We start from the raw sequence: 24,558 nt of genomic DNA, 5'->3' as shown, positions 1-24,558 counted from the left end.
TGTGGCTGCCTGTCTGTCAGGAGAGTAAGAGCAGGTTAATCTACGCATAGGAGGGTGAAGCTGTGAAAGGGAACAGCTGTGCCCCTGTAAGCGTACAGTATCTGTGACTTCAAATCTGTTTTGTGCAGAGGACAATTTCAATGTGGGCATGTCTAGCAGGTTAGCATATCATCTCCCTTGTTAGAAAGAAGATTTGCTACCTGACACTTCTTAAAGTGTCATTTGAGGGCCTCCTGTGCTTTAAAAGTAGTTGTCTTGATGCCAGGAGGTAATCCACAACTGGTGTAATTGGTCCACTGACGTACAGAGCAACACCAATTTGTATCAACTGAATATCTATCTGGTGGCTCCTATGTTTTTTCTCAAATGTTACCGGAACTTCTAGTTAGCAAGAAGTGGAGATACCTCTAAGTTGTCATCACAGGCTCAAAGACTGGAGTAATAGTAAGATGGGGATGGTGTGGTGTATTTTCCCAGAGGAATTTTTCCTCCTGGTTCCTGTGGCAGGAGTTCTTATCTGTACATTGTGAACAGGAAAACAGAGGCTTGCTCAGACTTGAATGTGAAATTCACTTATTTAGTCTTATAATTAGCTGTATCTGTGGGGTTGATTCTTCTCACACCTACTGTAGAAACTGGGAGTCATACACTGAGCTGCAGCAATTTAAATGTGATCTGAATCCATCATGTTTCAGCACAGGGTAAGCCGAACTGAATGTCGAGTGTCTGATTTCAAGCCGTTAAAACAGAGAGGCTGTACTGAATGAAATGCGCCATTCCCTAATAGGACTGGACAAGGCTTTATAAGGTTGGTTATTGGGATGATCTGAAATTCCGTCTGCTTCAGGGAATTGCAGAACTGATTATGATACAGCAATAATACTTCTTCATCAGAGGTCTGAGAGTGCTCTATGAATATTCATTATGCCTCTTGTGTGATTGGTGAGAATAATTGTGTTTCAAAAAGGGAAAACCAGTGGACAGGGTGGTTATATGACAGACAAAGGGTGGGTTTCCCACAGTGAACCCCAATCCTTTGATGTAATCCTTTGTTCTAAAAGATTTCAGCTCAGCGCGATGCAGGGTAATGGTAGTTTTGTCTCTTTGGGGCACACTTTAGACTGCATTGATAGATATTTTGTAGGCTGTGTTGCAGGACCATCTTCCCTGCATTTACCACTGGTTTTATATGGGCGTACTTTGTGAAAAAGGGATTGGTCTAAATTAGAATTGAGAAGGGAACTTGGGTGGTTATATTTATTGTGGTTATTACCCTGAACGCAAAATTGAATGCTATATATTTTTAGTGTAGTCATATTGCTATGCTGTAATTTGGTCTCCATTTTCCTCTTGGTATTGTATTTTGGATGGCTACGCAACTCCCTTTAGAATGATTTTCTTGCTAGCACACAGAATATTTTCTCTACCAAGAAAGATTACCTTGGACATGGTAGCAGATACTTCTTTGGGCAAAAAGTTCTAGCTATGTGCAATATTGAACAGGGATTCAATCACTGATAAGGAAGAGTCTGAGTCAAACCAAAACCAATGTTATTGACTAGGCATATTTTAAAGGTTTATTTCCAGCAGTGTTAATAGGCACAGGTATATACCAGCTGCTCCCAACCAATATGTCTCTTTGGGGAAAATCCTCAGCTGGCGCAAAGTAAGAACCATTTCCTCCAAGGAACCAGGGCTGGATTTCAATAGCTTATAGCCAATGAACCTGTTCTTGGGCCATCCTCCAAAAAGGGGTGTATCTGTCTATTATAATCAGTGTCCTCTCAGCTTTCTCCCTGCTCCTGCAGGGGAGTAGAAATTTAATACTGATTAATAACCAGCAATAGACTGCAGCTATCTTGTATACGCTGAGTTTCTACACTGGCCAGCAAATATTGGACGAGATACAAAGGTGTCTATCCCTTGCCCCTTTTTCACCTACTCCTTGTCACAAATGAGCCCTCAGCACAGAAGTTCAATTAGGAGCTGCACTGCTCTTCACTCTGCTCATTCATCTCTGGGGGCAGGAGATTAATTTGGGTAGCCAAGAGAATAAATACAGGCTTGCGGACATGTTTGAAGAACTACTCTGGCACTGGAAATACGCTAGCTGCTGCCAGCGCTGTTTCTTGCTATTCCTTTCACTGTGTTCCCAGTTTGCAGGGCGCAAAATTCAGCAGGTATGAAGGACTGTTGTCGCAGTGTGGGGAGAGTGTTCGTGGAGCAGGCAGGAAGCTGAGCACCCACAACCCGCGTGACACACAGCATCTCCCCCCAGCTGAAATGGCTTGTTGGCTGTATGCTTGTACTTGGCTACGATACAAAATGGCCGAAAGGCAGTCACAGAGAAGACATAACAAGCCTGTAGAGATATGGAGCGGAGGATAGGGACATGTGAGAACTAATAAAGCCTTCTGAAAAATTGATTTAACTCCTGCCATACCACCTTTGTTCCTCTGAGTCCTCATAAAGTATCCATTTTCTAGCAGTATTCATGTCACTGTTCCCTGGGGATAAATGCCAAATTTCCCTAATGTGCCCTGTACATCAGATGACTTGAGTCTTTGCACAGAGCTGAAGTCCAGCAACGAGGGCTAGACTTTTATTCCTTTTTTCCAGACGTGATCAGGAATTGGGACTTTAGGCTACAAAGTAAATGTTTGGAGTGAATCAGATCCCTAAAACAGGCAGCACTGGAATTAACATCAGGTACCAGCTCTGCTAGAAACTTCCTGTGTGATCGTGAGCAACTTAAATCCAGATTTATAAAACTGTCCTGGAGAGGTTGCTGTCTTCCGTGGCTTTCAGTAAGATTGTGGTGCCTATAGAGTTTTGTATTTTGGGGCATGAAGTCTTCAGTTCTCCAACTCAAGAGATCCGTGGCAGTTCAGAGCCAGAGTGGTTTTACGGCTGTTGTCTTTAGTCTCTCTATACTTTATCTGTAAAATGGACCTCATCATCTTCCGTTCCTCCCACCCATCACACCTGTAATTCTCTGACCTGTTTAGCCTGGCCTTTCTTTGGGAGAGCAATTTTTTCTATTGATGCAAGGGTCGTTTCTCAGCAGTTTAGCAGTGAAAGAGGCCTTATTGTAGTGAGAATTGAGTCTTCAGTGCTATACAGTGCCCAGTGCCATGCATTGCAGATGCTAGCTGGTCTTCTGGTGTAGCAGGAGCATTTGAAGGCTTGGCAACTAAAGTATCCTCACGTGGAAAAGCTTGTCAGATCAGTGCAATTAGGAGGTAAGTTTTTCGTGCGGTGGATAGAAACAATCTTTGGGTAAAAGGGAGTTTTTAAAGAGAAGTTGTGTGGGACTGGGCTATCACTATTATGTAACTTAATGTATTGCAGCAGCATGACTCTACAGTTCTGTTACATCTCTCTGCTGGTTACAACATTTTATTACCCTGTGGATGCCAGGATTCGGAGATAGGGTTTTATTGATTGCTATTACAGCAAGCTGCTGTTCAGCCGGTTGAAAGTGATTTCAAAGAAAGCTCATTTTGTTGATGTGTGGGTTTTTTTGCCTTAAATCTGATCTCGGTCTGGTGTGCTCATGCTAGGCTTGAACACTGCAAGAAACGTTTGTATCAAGTTGGCTCCTGTCAAGGAATTCACATAAATAATGCTTGAAGTTTTCTTTATGACAGTAGATAAGGGAATCTGGCACAAGGTATTGCATAGACTACTGGAAAAGGCAGGCAGAAGGGTTGACATTGCAATTTTTACATTTTCAAAGTGAACTTGAGTTAGAACATCACACAAATAGAATCAAATGGTTCTGGAGCAGAGCATTCATGATACCATAGGGAGGAGCAGCAGCTGAATCCTGAAGCTTTTAATGAGTCAAGGCTACCACTGAGCTCATGAGGGTATAATAGCAGGATGGGTCAATTGCTATGAATCCTCTGCATGCAAAATAGAGTTCAGAATGTGAACAAATGAAAAAATGTTAAGTGCTAGTGAACATTTCTTCTGGTGTCATTATTAACTTGCGCTGCAGAATGTGAGATTTAAACACTACACGAAAAACCTCCTCACTATCACACATTGCCAAATTCAGAACTTGCCAGGCTGTCCAGTTAGTGAACAGTAATCTTTGAAATCTGAGTGCCTTTAGTTATGAATTTGCAGGTCATATGAAACAATAGCTCTGACAAGTGTCACAAAGTGGAAGAGATTTTTTTAAAATGGTAGATCTGTTTTTCTCAAATTCTCAGTCTTTCTCATTTGCTTTCATGAGGCAGGAAAGCAAGTATAAAGTGAGGAAAGAGTAGGATTTTTTTTTTCCTCTGAGAAAACATTTCTGGCTGCAAATTAAAAGGATGTCTATTTTCAGATCATCGGTTTTGTTTCAGTACATTGTGGTGCTACATATCAAATGCAGAGTTGACCTCTAGATGTGGGTCTGGATTCAGAATTTCACTGAATTCATTGGAGAACAGTAGGGAACATTGATGTTTTCCAGGGAAGAATTAGTTTTCTTAAACTTGAAATCTTGTAAGGCTACTGAGGTTTCATGTGTTTTTCTGATCAAGAAAAGGAGGAAAAATCACATAGGAAGCATAAGTAGTAAGTAAAAAAAAAAAAAGCTAAGGGTAAAATACTAACATCAAACACTTCAGCAGCCCTGAAATCTCTCCACTACACTCGGGTCTGAATCCAGAGTGTTGATGGACATCACTCTCCTTTGAAAGTAACAATATTTTGAATATTTGGATCCTTTGGGGTTTGCAAAATTGGGGTGGAAATGATGTAGAGAAGCCCTTGAAATTAAATTTTCAAGCTTTACTCAGGCCTACATGTTAGGAAAGCAAAGTGCATTTGGAATGAAATTACCCTGAGCCAAAGAAGTGTGAATAAGCCTGCTTCAGTCTGATTTATAAAAGTGTAAGTGGAACCTGACTTCACGCTAAGCTGTTTGCTCATGCCAGGTGCTGTGGAGTTGCAGCAGTATTTCCTAGGGCCAACAGGGCTTGAAGAGACGCTAGAAGTTGTCTTCATCTCAAGTCAAGCAACACTGGAGAAGCTAAATCTGTATTCACTTTCTTATTGAGTGGCTTCACTCTAGGGAGACAATGTGATCCAGAGACCATATGGAAAAGCTGGTGTGAGTCATGTTACCTGTTCTCTTACCTGTTTCCCGTGACCTTCTTCCTATTAATATCAGTGAATTTTGCCTCTAAATTCAGTGACAGCAGGTTCAGGCTCTGTTTGACCTGGGACCCTAGAGGGGACTGTAGTGTCACTTGTATTCCTTTGTCTTGGTTTCCCTGTGCGTGCAATGGGGCTAAAGATACTTTTATGCTGTCCCCTGGAGTATACAATTAGATGCTATATAAATGGTGAAATGGACAATTAATATAATTATATAGGAGCGTTGCCATATTAAATTATTATATCTCTTCAAAGATGGAGTATTTGCATTAATATGAAAGGAAAGCTGGATTGAATATCCAAAAAGTCCAAGCTCCGTAAAATGGCTATAGGATACTTGCACACATGTACTTTCTAAAGCCAATCTTTGGCATTTAAAAAAATGATGGCCATGTGGGACAAGGAAGGGAGAAGCAGGAACATACATGTTTCTACCCCAGAGACAGAACTCCTGCTCTCCACTCCAACAGGCTTGCTGCCAAAACAGCTCGGCTGATCTACATTTTATCTGCAATGCATCAATAGTTTGTGCAGCCCTTTTTTGGCAGTATTCTGGTTGCCTGTGCATAGATGCAACCTCACCAGCCCTCCCCAACAAAATGCTGCATTCATCTGTAACTCTTGGATTGCTGCGTGTCAGCCAACTGATGCTTTCCTGCACTGAAATTGCTGTGTTCTAGAAAAACCAAAGGGCAGGCATCTTTACCTGAAGGAAAACTTTTTGTGTTGAGGTTATCTGAAAATTACAATAGCTATGAGGAGAAACTGTTTATCTGTAGAAATGTTTTTAAGATACAGCACAGAAAGGGGAAAATGAAAGGCTACCCAATACATTGAGAAGTCCTTGAATTGTTCTGTCAGAGCGATGGCATGTTTTACATGGTTTGCAGGGATCAATGTAAATCTTTGGTTGCTGCTTCTGTGCACCCAAATCTGCTGCCATTTGAATGCTTTGTTCTCATCTGTTTTGCATAAGGTATGTGTGCATTGCTGTTGAGAGATGGGACTGCAACTGTGTGTGGAACCACCCAGATAAGCTCGATTTTTAGGGTAGGTTGGCTCTGGGGATTGATGAAACTGTAGCATGAGGACTTAGGGTAAAAGTTGGAGGTAGAAAACCATAAGGCAGGATTATCCGATATCCTGCATCTTGTATTATAATGTATGCTGCTGCAGACACAGACCTGGCTGCGTTTTATGTGCCATTTCACTAATATTAAAACTGTGTGATAACTAAAGAGGCAATAAAGAAAAAGTTTCTATGTATAGGTCTTCATAGCTTGTGATGGGGACCAGGCAGAGCTCAGTGCAAATGCCATGGGCTTCACCAAGACTGTTTTCAAATGTCCGTGAGATATAAGAGGCTAGACTTTGTTTTAACTACATAGTGATATGGAAAAACAGTTTAGAGAAGTTGAAATTGGGAAGACACTTGCCCACTAGCTCATCAGGGTTAAATTTTGCTAATAGATATTAATGCCTAATTACAATGTTGTGCGTAAACCAGAAAGCAAGTGTATGTTCAGCTGTTCCCCACTGAGGAGGGATGAGGTATAAAACAAGAAGGAATTGAATTCTGGTAGATTTTCAGTCACTGTAACACTAAACAGTGCAGCTATCTGCTTGGTCTGAGTGGCTTTAGCCGCTTAGCGTTGTGAAGAGCCTGGAAGCTGTTGAACGGTGTTTAGGTAGCTGACCTGCTTCTTCCCACCCCACCAAGGTGTTTAATGAGGATATAGAAAACTCAGAGTTTCAGACCAGTACAGAGTGTGATGTGAGAAAATCAGATTGCTGTAGTGCTACACAGAGCTGTTCCAAAGGCAATGTTGTGGTGTCCCAGGAGTTTGAGATGCTTAGGGAAGTATTAGATTGTTTATAAATAGCAGAGAGGAGGTGCTCGGAGAGGGTGTTGACTTTGGCTTTGCTGTTAAGAGTTGATGCAACCCCAAACATGGAGCAGAAGAATGGGTTGCATCTTGGTCTGTCGTTGACCTGCTCTGGGAGTTTAGGTGAAATAGAGGAATATTAAACTAGTACGGAAATCTGGGATTAAAATGACATTGCTTGTAAGATGGTAGAGCTCATGGATCTTGTGTTGTTAACCAAGAAATTACTAAGGGTTTAGTGAAAAGGAAACTGGGAGTTGATTGAATAGAGAATTGAACTGGAACAAGATGGTCCAGACTGGAACTTTGTATCGATTTACGAATTGAGCTTTGAATTTCAAGCCTAGCTTGTTTAAGATTGCATTGTAAGCCATAGTCAGATAAATAGACAGGTATAGGCACGATCACCAGGGTCATGGAATTTGTGCACATTGTAGCCCACTGCTAAATTCCCTAGGTTTTGTAATATGCCTCTTTTATAGGTGGCCGCAGTGTATAATTTACCTTGGCATTTTATGAATCTGGTTATTTTATAGCACAGATTAAAAAAGGAGATAAAAACAAAGGAACATGGTAATCAAAAGTCTCTTGGGTGTATAAAATGAGAAATACTAATATTTGAGGCTCATGGGCACAGGACTAGTATTTTTCCTGACCTCCCAGGTAGTGTTTATAAGTGATGTGGCTGTGATCAGCAATGTCTGTCTAACTGGAGGAAGAACAGGCAGGTTTTTGGTAGGTGTCTTGCATGCTAATTCTGTGCTCTTCTTTGGATCCATTTCTCTGAATAAATGGACAATTTCATGGTCATTCATGAGTTCACCCATAAAGCACTTCAGCTGTAGCTGAAGTTCAGCAACTCTAGATGAGGAAATCAAGGCAAAGAGAGTCCTGTTTTTTAAAGGTAGTAAGACTTACCACAAAAGGCTGCAGGAATTAGTTGCCTATGTGGTTTTGTAAGTTCAGCGAAATAACTGATGATATACCTAGATGTATACATGAGCTCGTGAGCCAAGGTTTATTGAAGGCTTTTTCTATTCAACAGAAACCTTGAACTAGAGTAGAAAAGTCTTCAGCTGACAGTCCCGATCCAACCAATACACCTCTTCTGCCTCTTGCAAAACTCGGTGTCCTTTCAGAAAATTCACTGCATTTAGTGTAAGTATTTACTTAAAAAGAAACAACCAAAATCATACTGGAGGCTGTAGACGTAGGAAAGACTAGCATCAAGAAAGGCCCTAACCAATATTGTTTCCCTTTGCCGAAGGCTGAGTAATTTGCAGTTAGATGAATCTGTAATGAATTAGGCTCATGTAAGATTCTGTGCTTTCTGCAGGTTCTGTAAGTGCCGTATTCCATGTCTAGGGTGACTTGGAAACAATTGCATATAATCCGTACCTAAAATACTAGGGGACATATCCCAAGGTGGTGTAAATCAGTCCTGATGTAGATACTTTTCTACTTCATACCGTGAAGCCTTTGAAACTTCCTTTTTGGATTTTAAGTCTGAATATTTTTCTTGTGTGTTGCTGGTCAATCATGACAGTGGTATTTCCAAAATGCTACTTTAGGAATAAGCGATCCATTCGCTTATAACCTTCCCATGAAAACATCCCATGGTTTCATTACAGGTGCAGCTCCTTGCACTTCAGAACTCTTGAGCATTTCAAACCCAAGCTGAAATTAATGGCAAAAGACCCTGAAGATCAAAAACGTTTAAGGCTATTAAGATTTATAACATGATGATATAAAAAAAAAAAAAAGTGCTTTTTGCACAGTTAACATTTTTCCTGACTGGAAGACTTAATGACTGACTTGAAGGTTGTTCATTAGGTATCTCTGGAGATGGAAGAAACAATAAGAGTGATTTAACAAGATGAAAAAAAAAAAAAAGGCAGCAATAAATTTGAACACTGTCTAGATTTCAACTATCATATATTGTGGAGATAATGGCATATTAATGCACAAATCAATACACAGAATTAAAGCCAAATTCCCAGTTAGGCTTCTCAAAGCTCTGGGAACCTTAGCCCTGCTTTTTCTTTCTTCTTAGAGAAAGCGTAAGGCCTGGCGGAAGGAGGATGTTGAATGTCCTGCTGGTATGGATTCTCTCATACTTAGCAAGCAATTCTGTTTTCCTTAGAATTATGCCAGGAAATAAGCATTTTGTCAACACGCAGATACGGCAATGAAAATTGTGACCTCCTGTATTCAGAGCCTTAGCCGTGTATCTTGCCGCGCAAATCATTTTCAGATTGATGCTGGCAGCAGAGTATCATTTAGCTCTCATTTGATTAAATGGAGCACATCTGAGCAAGACATGAAGGAGCTTTAATAAGAATCGGTGGAGAAAAGCGTCTTCATGCATGGTTTCTAATCCCCTCTTATGCTGAAAGCAGTTCATGTTGGGCCAAGATGTCCATTTTTGGCGATATGGCTCATCATTGCTCTAAGTGTTTAACTCTTTATGACTAAACTGCTCCTCTGTTTTGTCCCTAAGTGGGAGCAAAGGAGGTGAAGTGAGGGACCAGACAGTACATGGAAATTATGCAAGCTTTGTCTAGCCTCAAAGCGCCAAAATGGCTTAAGCAGCTGTTGTACAAGTGGTCTGTCTTGGGCTGTTTGCACGATACCTGGTTATGTGCTCTGCTGTTGTTTTTGACATAGCATGCTTCTAGAAAACAAGGGCACTGTTTAAGCCATTGGAAATTTGCCCCTGTATGTATGAAAACCATGTCAAACATCTGCATCACATGTTTAGGCTTTTGGATATGTGTCGGTGCCTTGATATATATTAGAGAATGGGTCTTTCTAGTTCAAGCATGTCTCATTCCTCTGTCTTTCCATCTCAGTGAGAGGTGCAGTTAAGTGATGGACAGAGTTGTGTAGTTAATGAAGGACTGGTGATTTCAGCAGCCCTGAGACCTGTTCCTAGGTTGGCTTCTGCTTTCTGAGTTTGAGCAGTGTGTCTTTGACTGAGCCATCTGTACCACTCCCACCTGGTACAAGCTTTTGTCCTTTACCTGGGCGAGGAGAGTATCTGTCAGATGGGACAGTCCCAGGCCTGGGAAACTTCAAGTTGAAAGAAACCCTAAATAGGCTGGATTTGGGAAACAGATTCCTTGCCTAGAGCTTCCTTTCTCCTACCACAAACCAGCACACCACTTACTCATTTCTATTTTTCAGTCTCTGCCACAAAAAAGTCTTACTCCACTGTTACCTCATTTGCACTGGAGTTCATTAGAGAATGCAGTCACCTGTGTGCTGAGCTGCTTGTTGCATGCATTTCTGGAGCTCCCCCAGCCCAGCTTATTCTTGCTTTGGGGCTCTTCCTGATTTTAGTTTTATTTCTCAGTTTGATCCCTTTAACTGTAGGAAAAGTTTGAATTTTAACAGTAGATGGCACTCTATCAATCCTTCTCACAGCACGTTGTGCTGGGCGTGGAAGGAGCTGCAAGTAGAAATGTGGTTTTTAGATGCTAGAAAAGGGGTGCTGGGAAAGAGGTGCGAGTAGGCTGTGAGGAACTATCCAAGGCTCTGCTGACTCTGTCATCACCTGGATGACAAGCTAGGTCTGCTTTGGTAGAGTACCAGTAATAGGGATCAATATCCTCATGCTCAAAATAGTCCTTTGCTTTCTGTGTAGTGCATCTTTGTGCTCTGCCTGCTCATCTGGGCAGGGCAGTGCGTTTAAAAACCCTCAACAGTGCGGTCTGCTCATATTATCGGTGTGTACAGGTGCTGTGGCTTTCTACAGCACTTCCACGCAAGCTCGTTCCTCCAGGACAGCTATCTTGTGCGAGGCGGAGTTGATGCAGCATATTGTTCCCAAGATTTATATTGTGCTATTTCAAGAAGATTCTTGCTCTGGCTCTTTGCTCCCCCGCCCCTTTCTTCCCCTAGAATAAATAAGGCCTTTCAAACTGAAGCCATATGTTTGTTTTTTTTTCTTTGTGTCCATAAAATATAATCCATCTTCATTCTATGTGAAATAGATACTGCCCTTTCAGCCCATTGTTAATGATTTCCCATTTGTTTTTTGTAGCAAATTTTTTTGCACTTGTACTTCATTGTACAAGCCTCTGTGCAACACCCTCAGCATGCGTTTTACATCTAAGCCTCTTTCTCTGCTGATTCTGCATTTGTTCGCAGCCATGTATCGTAGGTGTATAACTGAAAAACTCTATAGTGGAATTAGGAGGTGTGATGAATTAAATGCCCTGTTGTTTTCTTAAAGTTAGCAACACTATTCTCTGAAAAAACACCAAGTCAGCATCACTGCACTGGCCTTAACTATTGGTAGAGGAAAAGCTGGTTATAAATGGGGTGGTTGGTTAAACTCTAACTCTTATTTAGCATCTTTTAAAACTCTCTCAGAGATTTTCAGTCATGTCTTTACACTGAGTTTTCATTTGCTGTGTAGAAAAGGAGTTCTTCAGGGAATCTTTAAATAACTATTTATGGCAACAGTTTTCTCCCAATCTGTCACCACTTCCTTGTGAAGATGCTACAAATGGGAGAAATCTCTTACCCTAGCTAAATTTCAGAGATTTCAGATAATCAGGTAAAATTGTAGATATTAGTATTCTATTTTCTTGCCAAGAAGATGCTTTTAATAAGCAACGTGGTGAAATACCCAGGATCAGAGATTTCCTGAGGGTTGAAATAGTAATTTGCAAAGGTTTCTCGGCTGAGGGAAACTGGCATCAGTGAAACATTTCTCATTGGAAGGTGAGAGAATATTATGGGGTTTCTGCCACATGTTTTGGAGCTTATTGGCACACTCTCAAGGGGTAGCCAGGGAAGATTCCTCTGGGAGATTAAAAAGCTGAAGGAAGTAGAAATCAAGCCAAAGTCTGCTCTGCAAGGTGATAATCTATAGTCATCTGGCCTGAGGAACAGAATTTAGTTAATGGGAACAGAAGCTTTGCTCATGAGTGATAGTGACCTTCAAGGACAGAGTGACAGTAATGTTATGCCCAGGCATTTTATTAGCACTGTTCCAAGCTGCTTTTCCCCCCCAACACCTCCAGGAGGTCCTTATAACACTCTGGGAATATTTTATGTTGAATTTGATTAAACTTCAGTGACCATGTCTGAAATGTGGTGGCCATTCAGAGGGAACTGGGGAACAGTGTGCTGCAGTTAGTGGATATTTCTGTGTATCTAGTTGTTCTCTAGCTACATGGCAAAAATGAAAAGGCTGTATTTGTACAGGTTATGATTTGGAAGGAAATCTAAGGGCGTTTGGAATGATATGGCATACTCCTCCTTAGATGCCAGAGAAGATGTATATTCCACTAAAATCTATTCTAAGTTAGTCTGTATAAGATCGCATACTGTTGTCTGGAGGTTCCTGTCTTTACCTGCTGAACTCTGCTTCCTGAAGTGGCTGAAAAGATAGTAGTCTTAAACTTAATTTTTTTTTTGTTTGTTTCCCTCCCTGTTATGTGGCTTTGTCATTTCTTCTGATAATGTCAAAGCATGGTCTTAGGCTCCTTTCCATCCAGTTAGCTTCAGCAGTTGAAATCTAAAGATGACATGGAAAGGGTAGTAAAATGATAATGGCGAGCCTGAGGGAGATGAGGAAAGGGTGGTATGATTCAAAGACGATATTGTCACGAGTTCCTTTTTTAATGAGAATGAGTGGCTGTAGCTAATAGTCTTCTGGTACATTAAGGTCTTAGCACATTATAATGGACCGTGGACTTTCTATGTCTCTCACATGACTTACATAATGTACATAGACTTAATCCCAATGCAAAAAATAATGTAGCCTTTAATGCAGTAATATGATTACATGGATAGCTCCCAGAGATAGCCAAGCTAAATCAATACAGGCTTCCCAAGTCCTTATTCCCACATCATGTCCCATTATCTCCCGTCCTTAAGAGAAGTGTTTTCCAATAAAGTGTCCAAATATGCTTTTTATGTTGTATAGTATGCTGGTGCTGCAGTTTCAATATAGCATGTAAGTATGCATGCACATATATATTTATATATTTATCTATGAAAGATGATTACTCAGTACTGCATTTCAGTACTAATTGTGTGGCATCCTTTCATGTATATATATTCTTAACATTCCATAAACATGGATAAACAACTTCAATACAAAATTGCTGAAGTCAGTACCATTTTTAATAAAGATACACATACTACATTATTCCTCTTCCTGCTCTGCACCCATGTATAAACCTTGCAGAAACCTATTCATTTGACTCTCAATAATTGGGAGTCAAAGTGGCAAGAGAAATATTAATTCCTTCTCAGGATCATCCCTCAGTAGTCTAAAGACAAGACAAAATTATGGGAAAGTGTCTGAGCTATCTCAGTAAAGGAGGCTGCTTTGACAGTCCATTTGAACTCCACTGAAGCCATATGAGATATTTTTATTGACTTTAATCAGCTGTAAATCAGTCCCTTACACTCTGAGCCAAATCCTGCAACTCCTTAATTGTATGAGTATCCCTTAATAACTTCTAGTTCCACTGAAATTCTGTGTCAATGAGTTATTCGTGTTCATTGGGTTATTCAGGATCAAGCCCTGTATCAGCTATGCATCAATGTCATATGCTCCAAATACATACACCATTTTGCATTGGTAATATAAATTCACTGGACATACTTAGGGCAATTGGTACTATGCTTATGCATTTTTTAATCTTTATACTACATATTTAGGTCATCATGCAGAGAGATAGAAAAACTGATTTAAGTGAGATTTTTTTTGAGTATTTAATTTTATTCCTGTTTTACATTTAGATCGTTTCTTGACAGACAGCAGATGGCTGTTTATTCTTGAAAGCATTTGTTTCACTGGCGCTCCTGATAAAATTACTGAATTGATGAACCACGATATCTGTCACTTCAAGATATCAAAAAATGCTGTGTGGACCCATTAGCACTCACCTTGCGTAAAGCGAGTAGCCAGATAGGAATTACCGTATTGATCAAAGTGGTGCTTCAGTTAGTCCAATACCCTTGCTCTGACTGTGGTCACTATCTGCTGCTTCAGCAAAAAGTGGAATAAGTCCTTTGAGAAATATCTGTACAACGACTTGCACTCAGGAAAAGCTGCTTCCTGACACTTATCTATTCTATTTCTAAGGCAGGTAGGGGTTATGTCCAGTCTAAAACATGTGTAACTGATACAAATCTGAATGGTTTTGCTATCCATGTATGCAGCTACATCTTCGGGATACTGCTGAGTTATCACCATTTTTATCAGTTTCCCCTTTGCTTTGTCTTGTTTTAGGATGGCTGTTCAAGTCTCTAGGGCAAGCGTCCTGGATCTGTGGTGACTGTACATCATGCCATGGCTACAGGGAATAATAATATGCACATAATCAATGAGGGGCTGCTTAGCACTGGGCTGAGGAGTTCAGTCAGTGTCCAACACTAAGCAGAGAAAAGCAGTGGTCAAGCCAAGGGCATTGCAATCAGATAATTGATTGTAAGGGTGAAGAATTCAGAAAGCTGCTGCATTGGTAGAATTGGCCCAGTGTACAAATTTCTTCATTCACGCAAGGATTTTTTGAAGTAATATAGGTAATTGAAATATTTTAACCTTCTTCCCTGACAAACACAGTTGTTACTCGTTATGTAAGCAGTGGCCTTAGAGGAGACATGACTTTGCTGTAGAAAGTAAATAGAGCACCCCTTCTTAATGAAGGTTAAACTGCCCTCTGATGAGAAATGTGGAACTTCTGAAGTTTTATAAAAGCATTGTTAGGGGAGAATCTGAGTTGAGAGGGCAGGGACTACTGCATATGCATAGCTCTTATTGAAAACTGCTTTGACAGCACTGGATAGTGTGTATGTAGTCTTGTGCATCCCCACAGATCTTGAAACCTCTTCATACGGGAGGAGAATCCTACTTGTGTTGTAGGAGAAGAATATAATTTACCATATTTGAATGTAAAGCATGTGCATTTTTGCTAAAGAAATGTTCCGAGAGCTTGTTATAAAGAAGTTATTCTGGAGCGCGATGGGATGTGAATCTAACAAAAGAGTTATTTCAGAATGGATCTGAGCAAATAAACTCATTTGAAAATTTAAACCAGAATAATTTGGCCAAAAACAATTTTGAAGGAGACTTTGCTAATATGCTTTTTTTCAGAATGAATTTCCAAAAGGAACCTGATCTACAAGAGCTGTTGAGTTCTGGTACTTTCCTTTTTCCTGCAAAGATCAGCTTCCTTCAGTCCAAACTGAAATGGACGTTTTGATCTCTATACAAGTTGAAAAGATGTGGTCTTAGTAACTAGATGCTCATAATAATGCCTCTTAGTGGTGATATTTGTGAATGGAAACTCTTGCTCTTGTAACAGCATCATTGTTGAATGCTGATAAGGACATATGGGAGATGATCTTGATTGCAAACTGCTCCTCCAAATTGTATCCACCATGTTAAGAAGTGGATTTGGAAATGATCTTGAGTGAAACTCTAGTTGTCTTCACTTTCTCTTTTCTGCTTATGCTAATTACTCTCAATCTAGGGCTTGCTTTGTCCAGCTTCGGTACGTCTTCTCACTGAACTATACCTGAGAACAATTTTTTCATGTATTTTGACCTATTACCATGCAATGGTTGTAAAAGCTGATGCGTGAGTGTCAGAGGTGTAGTAAATCTGCAAATTTACTTAAACAGCTTTTGGCCATTCTTGGTCAGCTTCTGCTTTACTCGCACTTTTTGCATTATTGATACTAAAAGCTTGGCACTGCGTATTAAAAACAGAAGGAAGGCTTAACTGCGGAAAGGTCGGAGTTAGCTGAAAATAAATGTGTCTTTACAGCTCCAAATGGCGATTCCACCATTCTGCTACTCCAATCTGTTACACCAGTTTTATACAGGGTGAACAGAGTTCAGTTTTCTGTCATGAATCTGGAGGAAGAACACAGAGATAGACTTGAGAGATTGTGGTTGTTTTTTTTTTTTTTTTTTTTTTTTTAAAACTAACCCAACAAATATAACAAAAAAAAAAAAAGCAGCAAAGTTCAGGCGCATCAGTAAGTTCTTCATCACTGTGCTAAATAGCTGGCTTTGCCTGGAAGCATCAGTACTTGGCATTTTGCCTAGCTAAATCTCACACACATTTGAGAGCTGACAAAACAATACCTATTAACTATCACAAATGGGCTTATTTTCTGGAAAACAAAATGGATTCTTTAAAAATCATGTAAAAAACTGTCCTGTGTAGGTTGGGGGTTGATTAGTGCAGGATAACTCCCATGTTCTTCCATGCTCAGAAATAAAATGAAAACCTCTTCTTGCTGATTTAATACTACACTGCTGAACAAAACCTGATGCAATGAAATGCCTTAAAATTATATAATAGCTGCTTTGACTTGAGCGCCGTTTTTGTGATCTTATGTGGTGTTCCAGTATCTCCTGCTGTGTATGTGCTCTTTGCATTGAGATGGGTATCCCTGTAGCCAAGTTAAGCAGTCATATGTGTAAGAAGGATTACATGTATGTATATAACAAGAAAAGCAGGGGTACATGTAAGGCTGCCTCTTGCTTTCCTTGTAGGTATTCTGTTCTCTTCAATAAGACCAGGGCCTCGCATCAGATGAGGGATAAAGTTTTTGTGAGTTATTTCACTTTAAAGTTACCCATGTCATGTAGGTACAAAAGGGATTTTTCAAAGGCACATTTGCCTCAGGTAACGTTTTGGTGCTTTGTTCTCCCTTGGTAGGTATTTGTACCTGTAAGAACCTAAACTTATTTTTTTTCTATCTGTCCCTGACTTTATTGGCTTTCAGTGGGAAATGTTTAAATTCTCTCTGCGTCTTTGAAAATCTACTCTTTAAAGTTTTGATGACATCTGGTGAGACTTCAGCTCTTAAGTTCACTGCACGTTAAGGTAGGTTGTTTTACACAACTTTACCTACTCTACAGTAATATAGAGCATGCTTCTAACTCAGTAACTGTCCATGTGCATGTTTTTACCTTGGCAAATGCAAAATTACATACCTAGCCTTTATAAAGGGCCAACCTACATCCTGTTTGGGATAGTGTAAGAGCATTACAGGGTAGCTACAAAATAATTTTAAGAGCATTGTTCTTACAGTACCAAGTGACCGAAGAGCTTTTAAAATTTTCATTCATTGATTCTTCAGGATGTTTATGTTGGTCTCATGACTTCCACTTATTGTGTATGTGCATTATTAGGAGGAGAGACATAGAAATTTGCTCCCTGTGTTAAATAATTTTTGTCACTAGACAATTTCTACTTCAAACTCGGCTACCAAAGCACAGTTCATTGCTTGGAAATAGGCTTTCATCCTAATGCACAGAACGCAATTACATTTCAGGAAAGATTTTTTTCCTGATACGGTTTGTCACAATAATTTCTCTGCTAGGTTTTCACAAAATTTATTTTTTTTTCCTGTCAAACAGTATCACATCTCCATGTGATATTGAATAAGTTCTGAGGTACAATCCCATGCTGGATATACTGAGTGTTACATTTTGCCCACTGGTTTGCAAAAGTGGCCAGATGAAATTCTGTGTTTAGCAGGCACCCGAAGGGTGTGCTGGAACTTAAACAAAAGCATCTGAGCTCATTGTTTAGCTCTAGATGTGGATTTTTTCAAACCTGCTGGCGTTCAGATCTGACTTTGGGAAGATTGCTCTGAGTTTAGCTTCTGACCTTATGGCTTCCCAGGCGGGGGGAGCTGTGTCTGGTTTCTCGTTCAGCAACGAGCATTGCCTGAAGACTAAGCTCCGTGGACTTGTATGATACCTTGCCAAAGTAAGAGCTGCTCTTAGTATCTGTAGCCTTCCTTCTGAAACAGAAATGTATTTGTTTTCTGATAAGAGGGTTATGCCTTTTCAGTTGACAATGGAGTATATTGAACATGGAGCAAAGCATCCATGAATAGTCAGCTGAAATAATAGTGCTTTGGTAGTGTGGAATGATGCAAATTAGTGTCACAAGCTAGGTAATGGGATGGATTTTTTGCTACCAGCCTAAAGGGACCTATCATAGAGCCACTCTGTATATTGAATCAGGCCACGAGCTAGGAACTGATATCTTCTGCTGGAGACAAAAAAAGCTTATCTTTAACTGGCTACTTATCATCTGTAAATGGAATCATTCTTGTTTTACCAGAATTCTGCTGGGATCAATGCATCAAATAAAAAAAAAAAAAAGTCAGGTCTTCTAGGTTCATATGAGACACTGCTGCAGCTAATTGAGGCTAATGTCACTGCAAAAACTCAGCACAGCAGGGAGAGTGCGTGTGTGTGTGAGATGGGCAGGGTTTATTAGAAGACTGGAGAAAATGGTGATAATTTCCTGAAGTATCTGTCTGCGGTGTCCTTGTACCCTTGTACAGCTACTATAAATAATAGCAGCAAGAGATATCCATACATGCAAATTGCATGGCAGCTTCGAATAGCGAAGAGAACTCAATTTCTTCTGAATGCTTGTGCTTCAGCATTGTTTTGATCTTAGTCAGCTTTAAACCAATTGCAGTTTGCAATTTAGTATATAGATAATGCCTGAGAGCTGCATCTTCCGCCTTGTTTGGGGTGCCTGAAGAGCAGACATGGCTGAACAAGGGGAAAACTGGGGAAGGCAGATGAAGGGTTTTGGGCTGGCAGTATCTCTGTTCTCAGACTGGGTGTGGGCAGGGAGCAAGGTCCCCCATGCTGCTCTCATGGGCTGTTCCCCAGCAGCTCTTTTCCTGGATGACCTTTAGGAGGAAAAAAGAAGGTGACTTTCTTGGTCTGCATGCTCTCCACTAACACAAAGGTGCCAATTATTGTAGTGGCTTTTGTGGATTAAAGCATTTACCATTTCAAGGCTGGAGTGAGGCCAAGAAACTAATTTTGTACATCACATGCCTTTCATTAGGACCTGATGTTCAGGGTGCAGCCTGGTGCTAGACCTAAAGAGAGCAGACAGGTTTCTGGGCAGCTTCTCCAAGCTTATAAAGCTCAAAATGTGCAATATGGAGATGGCAGTGCAGGAAGAGGCGCTATAGCTGCTGTCTGTTATCACACCGCCAACAGACTGTTCATCAGTAACCGATGATGAACAGTACCTGTTTCTTATCACCAATGGCTCATGTAATATAGAGCCTCACTGTTAGTCCAGTGGCTGCCTAACCAGGGAGCCAAGCTGTGGCAGTGAGTCTGCTCCTATGGCATTTTTTCTTCTTGCATAAAGATGTTCACTTGCACAAAATACAAATCTGAAGTGAACTCTTTAAACATTCATTAAAATGCCACTGTCACTGTCTTAGTAATTCTCATAAGAATGGCTGACGAAGGCCATAAATATTTTTTAATTGGGCTCATAAAAATGCTACTTTCAGGAAAGGCAGTGACGATGTAGATGAAACCCACCAGGATCAGCTGTTTCTGTGGAACACACACACAGCTGCCTTTTTACTGACTGTTTTTTATATGTAACAGGTAACAAACCCAGGCTTTCAAGCACGTGCAGAAAATTGGGAGCTAGAACCCGAGTTCAGCTCTGGGCCTCGCCCTGACATGCTGTGTAGTCTCTTATTTTCTCCTCTTGTGTTCATCTAGTTTCTTCAGTCTATAAATATTTGAGGTCTTGTGTTGCCTCTAGTCATGGATGTGAACGGTACCTAGTGGCTGGCGGACACTCCGGGTATGACAGTGGTGAAATGCTGCCTTGCCCAAACAAGCTATCACTATGCAAATCTCTCAAAGCATCACTATTAAAATTGTGGTCCTGCACAAAACCCTGCTGAAATGTAGAATTCTCCCATGGGCTTAAACGGCATTCTGATCGGCATGCAAGACTGATGTCAAAAATTATATTTATTTTTCACGAGGACAGTTTGGGATTGATGGTGACAGTTCTTATCTGCGCAACGATGTGGAAGCTCCTTGTTTTGTTTGGGATTTTAACCACATTACATACAATAATGAATGATAGTAATGAAAACTGGACCATTGTATTAAGAGTCATTGATTTAAGTGAATCCATTTCATTGGGACTGCTCATTTGCTTAAAGATAAGCATGTGCTTAATGTCTTTATTTCAGGGCATATAGCTATCTCTTATGCTCTTTTCAGCTATGATTTGTGAAGGACAAGAGCCTGGCAAATAGGTAACACACTGGTGAAGGCATATTTGAAGTCCCTTTCTCTTTCCAGATCAGAGGATATGACTTGTTTTTGCCCCTAGCTATAGAGCCCTGGCTGTTCAGCTGATGCTGTAGCAGATCTTGCCTTTATTTTTGCCAGGCCAAGCCATGGGTATCGGCCAAGAATCAATGGTTGTGCAAGCACAGCAGCCTGTACGTTACCGCAGGGGTGGTATTTAATTTGCTCCAATAAAGGCTTGCACAGCACAGAAGCGGAGGAGAACACAGCTGGTGCACAGCTTCCTCGGAGCTGACCTGAAACTCCTGTAAATCAATAAGCCGGTTATACACTGCTGACCCTCCCACATGGTTAATAATCAAAGAAAAAGGCAAGCCTTTAATGTTGCTGTATTTTCAGAAGGATGCCTATCCATTAATAGGGTGAGGCAGCTTGTTGAGTACGTGCAGCTGAAACTGAAATTTGCAGGGAGATGGCTATATGGAGATTGATCTGGCCCCAGTTATGTGTTTTGAGCACCAGTAACATCTGGTGCCTGAGCAGCAGGGAAGGGCATTCTTGATACAAATCTTAGGGGTTGGGAGAACTCATTTTTACGTGCACTGTGCTCTTGAATAAGCTGTGCATTTTTTTCTTCTTTTTTTTTTTCCTATTTTCTGGGTACTCCAGGACTGCTGGAGTATAATAAATTCATTAATGTTTGTCCAGTTCTTTGTAAAGCCCTTAGGAAAGGTTAAGCATGGCTGTAGATTGATTATGTGTTTTTAAGCCTTGAGTGAGTAAGTAACAGGGGATGTAACTTAATCCTGAATATTCTCCTGTTTCTTCTGGCAAAGAAAAAAAAAATCAAAGGTGAGTACATAAGAGCTATGTGATCTTGAGAGACAGCTGTAAACTACTTTTTTTTTTTTCCCCCCTTAATTAAAAAGAAAAACCTTTCATATCAAACTAGAAGAAGTGAAGACATGGGAAAATGAGTTCTTTTCTTGCATGACTCATTCTCCCGACAGTAGCTGCACAGGGAAATGACATAGCTTTGAGAGCTGGCTGAATCAAATGAGCCTGTGCTTAACTTTGTCCCACTGAAACCCAGAGAATTAAGGTATATGCCCAAGTAAAGCAGGCCAGATTTTCCTTTGCAATACATTAAACTACTCAAACAGTGGAAAAGCACCTAAAGTTAGGAGCTATTTCCAAACAATGATAATTTTTTTAGTGTCTGCAGATTGTAACTGTTGCACTTCAGGACCTGGGTTGTCTTTAGCAAAAAGATTTCCTACCTTCGGACCCTGGAGGAAACTATCCCTCTTATCCCCAAAGGAGAGTGTCATGGATGTGGCAGGAAAATTGACCCTGTTTAAAGTCAGTGTAGCAGTAGCTACTATAGAATTTGAACATCTTTCTTGCACATTCCTGCTTTTGCAGCCAGTACCATAAATTAGAAGAAGAAATTAAAGATCCTTAGGACTGTGAATGATCTCACAGTAAGATAAAACAAGTGTCTTAAGCATGGACTGATGTTGGCTTGGAATAAAGAGGCTGGAGTTTCTGGTTTCCTTTCTTTACTCTGCAATGGTCAGTGTAATACAATTGTCTCGTGCCTTGAAGTTAATATCTGTGATTCTTCCGTATTCTGCACTTTGCATTGTAGAACGAAATGTAAAATGTAATGCTGTCTTTATGTCCCTTCTTCTCTTTACTTATTAAGAGTAGGATTTTGGCATGCTTTGCCACAGGGCAGGCAGAAGATTAGATTCTGCCCTTGCTAATATGACTAAGGAGAGTAGAGAGGAGGATGTGCTTCCTGTCCCTGGGTCAAAAGGGGAAATACGTTGTGAAATTCTGTTCTCGTGTGCCAAGCTGTGGAGACTTTCATCCTGCATTAAGCATTCAAGTGCAGGATAGCCACTGGTACGCAACAGATGAAGCTGGGACTTGATGCATGTGGAAGCCTCCTGTTTTTCTTTAATACACTTTAGGGGTCAGACTTCAGCTGGCAGAAGCGAGTACGGTTCTGCTATGTTGCAGAATAGCATCAGTTTACACCTCCTGAAAATGAATCTCTTTGGCTTGTGTTTGAGATTTGGGGAAGTGAAAGCAGCGCAAAGAGACTAGAGGTGATTGTTTAGAGGCCACAAGCAATCTTCTGGCTTTATATGCCTGAGCAAATATTCAAAAAAATATCTGAAGTCATAATAATGATTTAATTAATGCACTTGTTAATTGCATTTGGAAAGTAATTTTGGAGACATGTGGAGCACAGAAGGAGAAAGACGGAAGCTTTTAAAAATGCATGAGGAGCCAAAGCTGCAGAAGCAGAATTGCCGATTAAGAAAAGCAGAGTCACCCTATGGTATTTTGTGAAGTAATGCATGTTGCTGTGTCCTTAAGAGGTGATTTGTTATATGATCTATAAACTGTTTTTCTGTTCCAGCACAGCTGAAAGGCAGGATACACGCAGATTAATCATGCATTAGCCTTTGTTAAACTCCTTTAACTAAATATTGTTTTGGGATGCTAATGGCTATGTAGGACATCCTGTGGTAAGTCTGCTTTACATTTTCTCTTAAATTAATTGGGTGACTTCTCCATTCATTGTAATTAGAAAGTTAAAACACGATTTCCTCCTTCTGGACATCACATGGCTGCCCAGCTCCAGAACTGAGATAGAGATGGTTAAATCTGAGTTGAATAAACTTTTGAAAATCACAGCTTGCTCTTGCATTGCCTGCTAAATTCTGCATCTTTTCTCCAAATAGATGTCATGCTCCCCACTGCTGCCACCTATTCTCTTGGGATTGGCGCTGCCCTTGTTCAATACCACAGGCATTGCCTCCTCCCTCTGCTGGTGCAGGTTTGTGTTGTGAAGTTCAAGTCTTGTATAAGGGAAGGGCAGATCACACTGCCTCCCATACACTGATTTGGAAGCATGGCATACCAAACATCTCGGCTGTAGCAAAGTTCTGTGATGAAGATACGCCCTCCTATGCTTGTGGTCATAGTGGAAGCCTGCAGAAGAGTAGGAGATGGATTTAGACAAGTGACTCATCCTTTTTGTTTGAGGGTTTCTGAAGACACCAGAGTGATTTAGGAAGATGAGATCCACGGATGCTCCCAGTTACGATGAGTCACTGAACAGAATTAAAGTAGGATTTGCAAAAGCAGCTAAATTATAGTGTTTTTCACTGCAGAGACATGCTACACTGATTTATTTCATTGCATCATCTGAAAAATGAAAATATCACTCTCCCCAAATAATAATTAGAATCTACAGTGTCTTAATATATGAGGAAGTATCAGTTAGATTTGCTGACCTTTGGATAATAGAGCTCACAAAGTTTAATGTCACAAGCAATGCCTCTAGAGAGAGATTTGGTGACAAGGGCTGAGAGGGAATGGGGGTCTTGAAGTTCAGAATATATGGGGTGGAACATAGTGGGTATATCACCATTCAGGTTTATGCTCCAATTTCACCTTTATATGCGTGACTGAAAAGCGATGATATGGCATTTTGCTCTTCTCAGTGCCTTAATGTGTAGTTGGCGGAATAAATTGTCTTTCCAGAAGAAATCCTGTCATCATTAATAAATAGTAAAGATGCATTAGTAATTACAAGTATTAATTTTTCAGTTTTTATGCAGAGATGTTTCACTTAGTATTTGCAGCTGCATGGTATTGTGCTTAATTGTGCTGTAATTTTGTTTCCCCTGAAATAAGAGTGAGTCCCACCAGACCAGCCCCAGAAGTCCCAATTCAGGAAAAAAACTTGGACACATTTAATGCTAAGGCTGTACTTACATCTCTACAAAACAAAGATGTGATAGTAATAGAAGCAAAGGATTGTTACTTGTTGTACAGCTTTCCCAGGATGCACTGTATTTATCTTTTTTACTGCTGGGTGGTTTTCTGCCAGCCTGGCTGATGAGGGGCCAGCCCTGTTCGTTTTGTCAGAGATAACACACACCCTGATCTACCTCTGTCTTCCAGCTCAAATCAAGCCAGTGTTAGTAGACCTACTCGATACCCCAGTAGCACCTTCTCCCTTGTCTCTTCGGAAGCACACTTCGTGCCCTTTTCCAATTGCATTTCATTCATGTAATCAGCTGTTTGCCAGGAGAGCTTGGGCTGTGAAGCAAGTCCAGGGCAGGTCCCTGTGGTATTCTAAGCAATGTCTGAAATGCGGGCAAGGAGAAGAAAACAATGAGAACAAAACCTTCCTCGCTTCCTTTTCCTTCGACTCTTTTCCTTTGTCTTCATTTAAACTGATGTTATGATCAGGAGCTGTAATGAAAGAAAATGTTGTTCACAGAATGGTGGTTTTCAAAATTTATATAATTTCCACTTGGGTACAAATGATGAGTCCTAAGCAGTTCCATCTAATTATCTTTAAAAAAACCAAAACAAACACCCCATTGTATTA

At 40.5% G+C, this 24,558-nt stretch overlaps 1 long non-coding RNA gene across 1 annotated transcript in view; it reads left to right on the top strand.

Moving 5' to 3' along the window:
- Positions 1 to 24,558, top strand: part of LOC127025312 (uncharacterized) — a 132,022-nt gene that overhangs the window by 946 nt on the left and 106,518 nt on the right. The window lies entirely within an intron of this gene.

Source organism: Gymnogyps californianus, chromosome 23, assembly GCF_018139145.2.
Source record: "Gymnogyps californianus isolate 813 chromosome 23, ASM1813914v2, whole genome shotgun sequence".
Lineage (NCBI taxonomy): Eukaryota > Metazoa > Chordata > Aves > Accipitriformes > Cathartidae > Gymnogyps > Gymnogyps californianus.
The sequence above is the reverse complement of the archived record's forward strand: the minus strand, read 5'-3'. Positions and strand labels throughout refer to the sequence as shown.